This window comes from Chinchilla lanigera, unplaced genomic scaffold (genome assembly GCF_000276665.1).
Source record: "Chinchilla lanigera isolate Chin_1 unplaced genomic scaffold, ChiLan1.0 scaffold00044, whole genome shotgun sequence".
NCBI classification, from domain to species: Eukaryota; Metazoa; Chordata; class Mammalia; order Rodentia; family Chinchillidae; genus Chinchilla; species Chinchilla lanigera.
Window position 1 is genome coordinate 7,430,823 of NW_004955445.1, and position 9,087 is coordinate 7,439,909.

At 54.9% G+C, this 9,087-nt stretch overlaps 1 long non-coding RNA gene across 1 annotated transcript; it reads right to left on the reverse strand.

Moving 5' to 3' along the window:
* Window positions 1–395: 395 nt before the first annotated feature.
* LOC106149414 lies at window positions 396–5,293 on the reverse strand. Its single transcript, XR_001235580.1, has 3 exons — window positions 5,193–5,293; window positions 4,847–4,958; window positions 396–465 (listed from the first exon to the last, which is right to left on the reverse strand). It is a non-coding gene; the product is annotated as an uncharacterized LOC106149414 (long non-coding RNA).
* Window positions 5,294–9,087: the final 3,794 nt, after the last annotated feature.

The following is a 9,087-nucleotide window of genomic DNA, read 5'->3' on the forward strand; positions in this document are numbered from 1 at the left end:
TATAAAAGACTGCATTCCCAGCATGGCCCCAGGATAGCAACTATCATTTTATTTTCTGTATCCTGATGCTGTGACCCTAGGCCTGCTCCTCTCAGGGCTGGAGTGACTCCCCTGGAGCCGGCTTGTCACACACAGACCCACACCCAACCACTCCTGTGTGGGGCCCTCACACTCCCAAATGCTGTCCACTGCCCCCACCTTCTGGAGGCCAGGCACCCTGCAACTGGGAGCCCCTGTGGCACAGAGCTGTGGTGTTGTTCAGATCAGCCAGCCCTCGGCCAGCTCGCCTGCTTCACCTGTTCTTCCACAGTCAAGGCTCCCGACCTGGACGCCAGGCCCCCTCCCACCTCCTAACTGACCCCGGCGTCCCCTGTGCAACCCTGTTCTGCGGCCAGGCCGTGACCACCTCCTGGGTACCACTCTCCACCCTTCCTCGGTCATCTTCAGATCTGCTGACCTCAGCATCTGTGAATAAAAATTAAATCACTATTTTAAATCCCCACAGGCCCTTCTTTATCCTACCCTAAAGCCCTTATGACCAAGCCACATGTATAGACGCACATGTCTACGACTGGGCAGTCAGGTCCATGACGGCAGGGACCTTCTCAGCAGTGCCCCAGCAGGACAGCCCTGAGCACATAGCAGGTGCTCAATAAACCTTAAGTGGATCAGTAAGTCCACAACACACACACACACACACACACACGCAGACCGTCTCCATCACAGGCACAGTGGTGAGTCTGGTGAGGAGCACTCCCATACACTGACCCCAAGGTGATGGCGGTGGTGGTGGGCAGACGGTCCCCACTCCTAGGTCACCTGATGAATTCTACTTGGAGACACTCCCACCAGTTGGAACCTCCATTTCTTTTGAATTAAAGGGATGAAAAGCTACTGTGGAATTGGTGTTTGCAACCATAAAACAGAGCACAAGACAGTCTTTTCATTTGCTGTTCAGAAAAGAACATGCTCTTCACCCAGACGACCTGTAAATGTCCAAGCTCGCTCTGCTGAAATAGATTTAAGCCACCACCTGGCCTTGATTTTTTTTTGTTTTGTTTTGTTTTGGTTTTTTTCCGGTACTGGGAACCGAACTCACGACCTTGCACTTAGCAGACAGGCGCAGTGCCGCTGAGCTAAATCCCCAGCCCCTTGGCCTTGATTTTTAGAAAATGGCAGAACTAGATCCTGGGGCAGGGTGACTTGGTAGCCACTGCCATTCTACCACATTTGCTATTATATACATAAGGGACCCAAAAAAGAAGGGCTGCCGGGGTTTTTGTTTTAAATTGGGACTGAACCTGGAACAGCATGAATGCTAAGCAAGTGCTCCACCACTGAGTTACATCCCCAGCCATTTTTACTTTTTATTTTGAGACAGAGTCTCTTTAAGTCACTGAGCTGCCCAGGTTGGGTCCAAACTTTTGATCCTCCTGCCTCAGCCTCCCAAGAAAACGGGATTCCAGGCATGTGCCACTGGGCTGGCTTAGAATCATTCTTAAGGGTCTCCACTTAATCAGTAACCAAAATGGTTCCTCAATGAATAGCATCTGTTTATTCATAAACAAAATGCAGTAGGCCAAGCACTGTGGTGAACACCTGTAATCCCAGCACTCTGGGAGGCTGAGGCAGGAGACTGCAAGTTCAAGCCCAGCCTGGACAACTTAGTGACTTAGTGAGACCCTGTCTCAAAATAAGAAATAAGGGGGGCACTGGGGATGTAACCAGTGGGAAGACCCTGGGTTCCACCTTCAGTACAGAGATAGAGACAGATAGCAGGAAGACAGTGAAATGGGAAGTGCCTCACTTTAGAAGTTCAAGGGTCTTTTGCAGCTAACATAAGAGTTTTCCAGCAGTATGGGGAGCAGGCCCAACTTTCTTCCACAGTAGAGGTTCTGACCCCATCTGCAGCCGTGAGCACTGGGTTGCCTCGGTCAGAGAATAAACAGAGAGGCCCATTGGAAGCAGACCCCCAAATAGAGATCTGGGTCAGCTCCTCCGCCTGCCAACGCAAGAGCGGCACTAGGCCGCACTCCAGGGGCCTGGGGCAGCTACAGATGGCCAGACTGGGAAAAGATCTAGAGAGGAAATACATCGTCGCCACTTGTGTCTGCAGACTGTCACTTCCAGACAGCCCTGGCACTTGGGGACAGACACTGCTGGTTGCTGCATGAACACCACCCCCTGCTCCCCACTGAAAGGCCCCACATCTGGCCAAGATGCACTGCGCCCAGGCCTGGAGTTTGTGCCACCCACAGTAATCCCATCACCCTTGCCAACGCACCCTGGGGAGGGCGGCCACTCTGCCCCGGCCAAGGAGGGCGCACAGGAAGTCGGCCTGAGATGACCAGGCAAGTCCTCCCCTCGGAAAGACAAGCCCTGGCGGCATCGAGGCGGGCAGCAGGCGGCAAACACTGCGGACACCCTGTAGTCACGGCAGCCCCGGCTCAGCCAGGAAGCTCCGTGTGCTGGGGGCCTGGAAGGCGACACCCACAGCACGGGACAGCCCGCAGCCATGGCCGGCAGACGGGTGCACATCCCAAGGCCCGGCCTGCAGGAGGACCTGGCTGCTTCCAAACCCCGGCCCATACCGCACCCCTGTTTCTGCCTTTCCCCTGCCCAATCCTGGTCGCCCTCACTGGCTCCTCTGAAGGGCGCTTCCTTGGTAAATAATCCTGCTTGAGCCCCACCTCAGCCCTGCCTCTGGCGAATCAGATAGTGACAGTGAAACTGTGACTGAGGAGGCCGCAGGTGGCCCGTCTGAAGGGTGCCGGCGCCTGCGTGGCTCTGAGAGGACAGCACTGAGGGTTGACCTCACCCAGCTACCACCACTGTCCCTAAGAGTTCAGGGACTGCTGGTTCTGGTGACAACCATCCCAGTCCGCCAGGACCGAGAGGGATCAAGCAGTCAAGTCAGCGTCCCACGCTAAACCCGGAAAAGCACCAAGAAAACTGAGGCAGCGCAGTCGCCCACCATTAGCCACGAGCTCTCTGCTTGCAGCCGGAAGTACTCCTGGCTGATAGGATCTTGTTTTCAGCGCTAGAGATGGAACCTGGGGCCTCACTCGTGCTAGGCAAAGCACTCTGCCACCAACTCAGTCCCCAGCCCCCCGTGGACGGGTGTTACCCAGCTCACAGTCGCAGGCCCAGAAACGCAGACCCACAGGCAGGGATGTTCCTGTAACTGCACGCGGCTGCAATTCCCAATCAGATCTTCTGGCCTCTCATTCAGAGCTCTTTCTGCAAAACCCATCCGCAGGGGAAGAGCTCTTAGGCCCAGGCACAACTCTCACACACGCTTCTCCCGCAGCCGGTGGTAGCTGCGGCGACAGAAACACAAGTGTCCGTCCAGCCATCCACCTTCCCTTTCCACCTTAGTAATAGAACCACCATTCTGTCCAGGCATACTGTATATCTCAGCCTACTCTGCAGCAAGATATGGCCAGATAAGTAAGTTCTGGCCAGAGAAGTGTAAGTAAGCCTTTATAGGGGATGTTAAAAAATATCCTTACAAAGGAGAAGATGACCCATCTCTAGCCTTGTTCCTGGAACATAGATGTGATTGCTCGATCTCTAACACCCCTTTTGGGCCATAAGGCAACCATAAGGATATAAGCCAAGGCCACTGAGTGGTAAAACAGAAATACAGGAGCCTGAGTCCTTGAAGACATCTTCGAGTTGCCAGTCTTGGACTCCTCCCTTGGGATAGATGTTAGGGTTTTTATGGCCCTATCAGCAAAGCCCTTGTCTCTTCCTCTCTGGATATGAACCTGAGTGCTTCTGGGATGGGAGGCTGGGACAGAGCTAACACCGAGGAGAGAGTGCTGTGAGCCTTCACGTGAACCCTGCTGGCTTCTCAAGATGCCCTTCACAACAAGCGGCTGAAACCAGAACCCGACACTCCGTCCAGCCAGGCCCTCTGGCCTTCTAAGAGTCAATTAGCAAACTCTCCTGAACTCTCGCTACACCAAAAAGGCAGAGTAACAGGACCTACGGTGCATTTCAGGAAACAGGAGGAACCCGGGTCTGGGAGCCTAAGGATCTCAAGGTTTATTCCTGACAAGCCATTGCCTTGGCGTGTGACCCTGTGAGGTCACTGAACCTCCCCCCTACTTCTAGCTCTCCCTCGCTGCACAGCGAAGCCTGACATCCACCCTACCAGGGCGACATAAAGACTCGCGAAATGAACTCTCTGAAGCACCGAGAAAGAACCAGCCACAGGAAGTGCTCAGTAAAGAGCAGCTCTTGCTACAGTCCTGCATAATTCCATGACAACCTAAGGGCAACTAGGACAGCACGCACAACAAAACGGCGATGGCTGGGCAAGGTGGGCACGCCTGTAATCCCAGCACTGGGGAGGCTGAGGCAGGAGGATCGAGGCGAGCTTGAGGCCAGCCTGGGCTACACAGTGAGACTCTGTTTCAAAAAATAAAATAATGTGGGACAGGGATGCACCTTAGCCTTGTTTTTCGTGGCCTTTGGGGGGTGGGGGTGACATTCACACATTCTCCACTCGCCTCCATTAGTGCCGGTGCTAATTACAAATGCGTTTTCACACTTCGTTACAACCCACGTGGCACAACCGCGATTTGCGCGTTTCATTAGCAGTGAGATAATGAAAGCGGGGCAGCCCCCGCACTACTGTACAGCCCTCAGCCTCCACACTGCACCCCTCCCCCACCCCGGGCCCCTGCGCCTCCCTCCCTGCCACTGCCCGCTCCGCCACTGCAGGAGGTGCCACTGGCTCGTGGTCCGCTGCCAGGTGTGTGGGGGGCATGAAGGCTGCAGCCAGGCCTGCGTCCTACCCACCACTTCTGAGCTGGGCAGCCTCGAGCTGGTTACTTACCTTCTCTGAGCGTTGTTTTTCTCATCTGGAAAATGGAGATAATAGTAAGGCTCTTCTCCTCTCAGGGCTGGGTGGGGACAGGAGATGTGAATGAGATCATGTAGTAAAGTGCCTGGAAAAAAAAGAGACGTTCGGTAATGGTCTTTCCCAAAGCCATTATATTAAGTAGGACTGTTATGTTTCAGATATCAGAAAACCCAACCCAACCTGGCTTATGGGAAGAAAGTTATGGCGAGGAGGGTGGCTGGGAGAGAAAATAATCACAGGTTCCCAGAACTGAAAAGGCCACAGTCGTGCCCGCTGCAGCGACGCTGTCATGAGGAGTCAGTGTCTATCTTACAATCACCTTGGCTCCACTCTTTTTCCCTGTGGTGATTCCTGGCCACTCAAGACTCTCCCCTCATGGTGACAACATGGCTGCAGAAACCCAGACTCTCATCTTCTCAAATCTGAGTCTAACAGGAAATACCAAGGCAGCTTTTCCATAGATCCTCCCTAAACCCTGAGATTTGCTCTGACTGGACCAGTTTAAGCCCCTCCCACCACTGAGCCAATCAGTGAAGCCTGGAAGAGACCGTGCTCTGACTGGCCAGAACCTGAGATGAAAACAAAGCAGAGAGCCACAGTGTCCCACGAGCGCCCTCTACTGAGAAAGCTTTACATTTTGTTCGCTGTGAGCGAAATGCTTAAAGGAGCTCTACTGAACGGGCATTGAAGGATGACTTTGGAGCTGAGAGGCAATAAATATTGATAACTGGCACGCACCCTCGGGCCTGGCACCGAGGAGACATCTGCCTGGCAGGAACTGAGGTCAGATATTCATAGCTGTAGCCTGGAACAGGGACGGGCAGTAATAAATTCCCAACATCCATCTTTGGCTGGTACCTTCCTTGCTGAATCCAACCGGAAGCTAGAAGCAGGCACCCAATTCACGCAGCTCCTAGCAGTCTTGGGCCGCAGCAAAGGCCTGGTGCTGTGCTGTGGGCGTCATTTGCCCACCGGGGCTCGCGTGTTGGAGGCGTGGCCCCCAGGGTGGCAATGCTAGGAGACGGGGAAGCTCAGTGGGAAGCGGGTAGGTCACGCAGACTGGCCCTCCGAGGCATTAAAGTAGGTCTCCTGCCACCTCAGCTAGTTCCTGAGAGGGAGCTGTCATCACGCAGTGCCCCGACCCTCCCCGCCCCGACTTCCTGTCTCCCCCAGGTCTCTCCCCTCACCCGCATCCCGGCAGGATCCCACACAGCCGAGGGGGCCTCACAGAGCCCAGCAGATGTCGGTGCTGTGAACTAAGTTGCCCTTCTTCATGGAATCCTCAGCCTTGGGTATTTTGCTCCAGCCACGGGCGCTAGGTTCCCCCATCACCTCCAGCTCGGGCGTGCAGGGGAGGCCCAGACAGGGCAAGAAACTCGCCGAGGCCGCTCTCCAGCCAGGTCCACGGCGCCGGACCATGAAGCTCCGAAGCCCAGTTAGTTCTTGTGACAATGACTTGTCACAAAGAGCAAGCCTGCTGAGAGGGCGGAGGGAGCGCTGGCCAGGACTCCTGCTCCCCAAAAGTCATTCCTAGTGCTGGAACACCCACACGGTCCCCCCAGCAATCCTGCCAAGCCCGCCCCTGCTTGCTCCAGAGGGGAGGGGAGAGGGAATCTCGCCTGCAGTCTCTTCGCAGCTGTCCTCCACAGAGAGGACATCTCATCTTCCCGGGCCATCTTCATTTCTGCAGGGACCCAGACTGCTGAGGGCTGGACAGAAAGTGAGATAGGAGGAGGAGGGAAGAATGCAAAATGCAACCAACCACGCTGCCCCGGGCAGGGCCCACATCACGGAAACGCAGCCCAAACGAACAGCGCCTGTGATGAGCGCTGTCCGCTGTGTGTGTGGATTTTAAACAGAAGCACAGTCCGCAGCCGCCCTGCACTGCAGAGCCGAGACCCGCGTGACCCCAGAGTGAGGAGGCCGGGCTGTGTTTGCCTTAGGAACGGCAGACGGGCTTTTGCGGCGGCCACGGCTCCTCTCTCCTGGTTAGGGTTGAAGGCAGCTGCTCTGCCGGGAGCTGGGGATACTTTCCGCGTCACCACCCTGAGGGTGGTCTGTAGACCAGGGGCAGCTGTGTGTTTCCTGGGAAAGAAAGTCCTGGAGATGGGAGTGCATGGTGAAATGTGAGACGTGCTGGTCCAAACCCAAACTGGCGGAGCGGGAACAGCAGGAGGGGGTGAGGGGAGCTCACTTTCTACCAGGGCAACCGACCCTCCTGGCTTCCCCGGGGCTTTTGTAATTGCAGCCCTCCAAGTCCTGCGCAAACCAGGATAGCTGATCACCCAGGTTACCGCCGAGGTTCAAGGCCATCCTGGGCTACATAGTAAGTTCAAGGCCAGTCTAAACTATAGAGCAAGCTGGGGATAGAGCTCCGAGGTATAGATGCTGAAATCGCAAAGAGAAGGCCCTGCTCCCCCTAACCCCAAGCTAACGTCTAGAGGCCCAGGGAAGCCCGGCTCTTGCTCCCCTCTCACCCCCTCTTTTCGTCTTCTCTCTTCCTTCTTGGGAACCCCAGGAATGTCGACATCTGCCACAGGCGCAGGGGTGAGGCCTGGCACAAACAAGCTGCTCCCGATGCCCTCACAGCTCAGGTTCGTCCTCCCTGGGCCTCTTGCGGCCAGGCTTGTGCGCATGCCCACTCCCGGTCCGTGCTTTTCCCGGCTTCTCCTCCCTCCTCCCCTGCAGCAACCTCAGTGTGACAGCCGCTCCTCCCAGGAGGAATTGCCACGGGCCACAGCTAATCTGGGCAGGAGGAGTTGTAGCCGCAGGAGCCTGCCTCAGGCTCCGCAGGTTCTAGGCCCTGCTCATTCTCGAATCTTCTGGGGGCTTGAACCCTGTGAGTCCTCATGACAGTCCTCTCTCCACCCCAGTCCATCCCTACCTTAAAGGCCTGAGGAAACTGGGCAGGGATCAGAAACACACACAAAACGCTGCTGGGCGCAGATGGGAACCTGCAGGTGTGAACTGGGGCATCAGACGGGGTTGCCGGGGCTGAAACCCAGAGGCTATCCATGTGGCAGCCCCAGCTGGCACAGCCAATGGAGTGCAAGTGACTAAGAATGAACTTCTCCCCTTCCTGCGCTTCATTTTCCTCACCTGTAAAAAGGCTGTGTGTGGCTGATAAATACACACCTCACAAAGTCGTTACAAGAATAAAGCGGGTCATTGCAGGTAGACAGCTTAGACTGGGGCTGGGCACATAGTAGGCCTTCCCTAACACTGCTAGAAACACCAGTATCTGCCAAGCACAGCTCACAGCCTGTGGGCTAGCAGAAGTTTCACCCTCTGAGCTGCCAGAATTAAGTCCAGGGTTTGCAGTGAAACTGTTTCTGGTTTTGTTGCTTTGGCGCCAAACACCCTTCCAGTTCTGAAGAATCTCCAGCTTCGTGGGGCGGAGCTGCCGGCCACAGTTGCACTCACTTTCCCAGCATCCCTTGCAGCAGGGCGCAGACATGTGACAAAAGATGCACCAATCAGACGCAGCCACCAGGGCGGCCAGAGAGTAGCAGGGGTCCAGCAGAATCCTTCCTCCTCCCTTAGTGCTCAGACTCCAAGGATGGGGAGCAGATGATCCACTAATTCTGAAGGCTGCAGAACTCTTCTGCCATGCTCAGCTGCCATAGGCTCAGCCCTCAATACCAGCACCTCTTTCATTTGTAGGAAAGTGGCCTCGTGGCTGGGAGCAGAGGCCAGCATTCACTCACTCGTTCATTTAACAAGTATCCATTGGTTGGACATTGTGGCGCACACCTGTAATCCCAGCACCTGGGAGACAGGTGGATCGCCAGGAGTTGAGGCCAGCCTAGACTATGTAGTGAGACCCTGTCTCAAAAAAACAAAAATAAGCTGGGTGTGGTGGCACACGCCTGTAATCCCAGCACTCAGGAGGCTGAGGCAAGAGGATCACCTCAAGTTCAAGGCCATCCTGGGCTACATAGTAAGTTCAAGGCCAGTCTAAACTACAGAGCAAGCTGGGGATATAGCTCGGCAGCACAGTGCCTGCCTAGCAAACCCAAGGTCCTGGGTTCGATTCCTGGTTCAAAAAATAAATAATAAATAAACTACAGAGCAAGACCCTGTGTCAAAAAAAAAACCAATAAATAAATAAATGTAGCTATTAAGTACCTGTTCTATGCCACGTCCTGGTACAAGCACAGGATTATATCAGTGAATAAAACCTAACAACTCCTGGCCTTGTGGAACTTGCATTT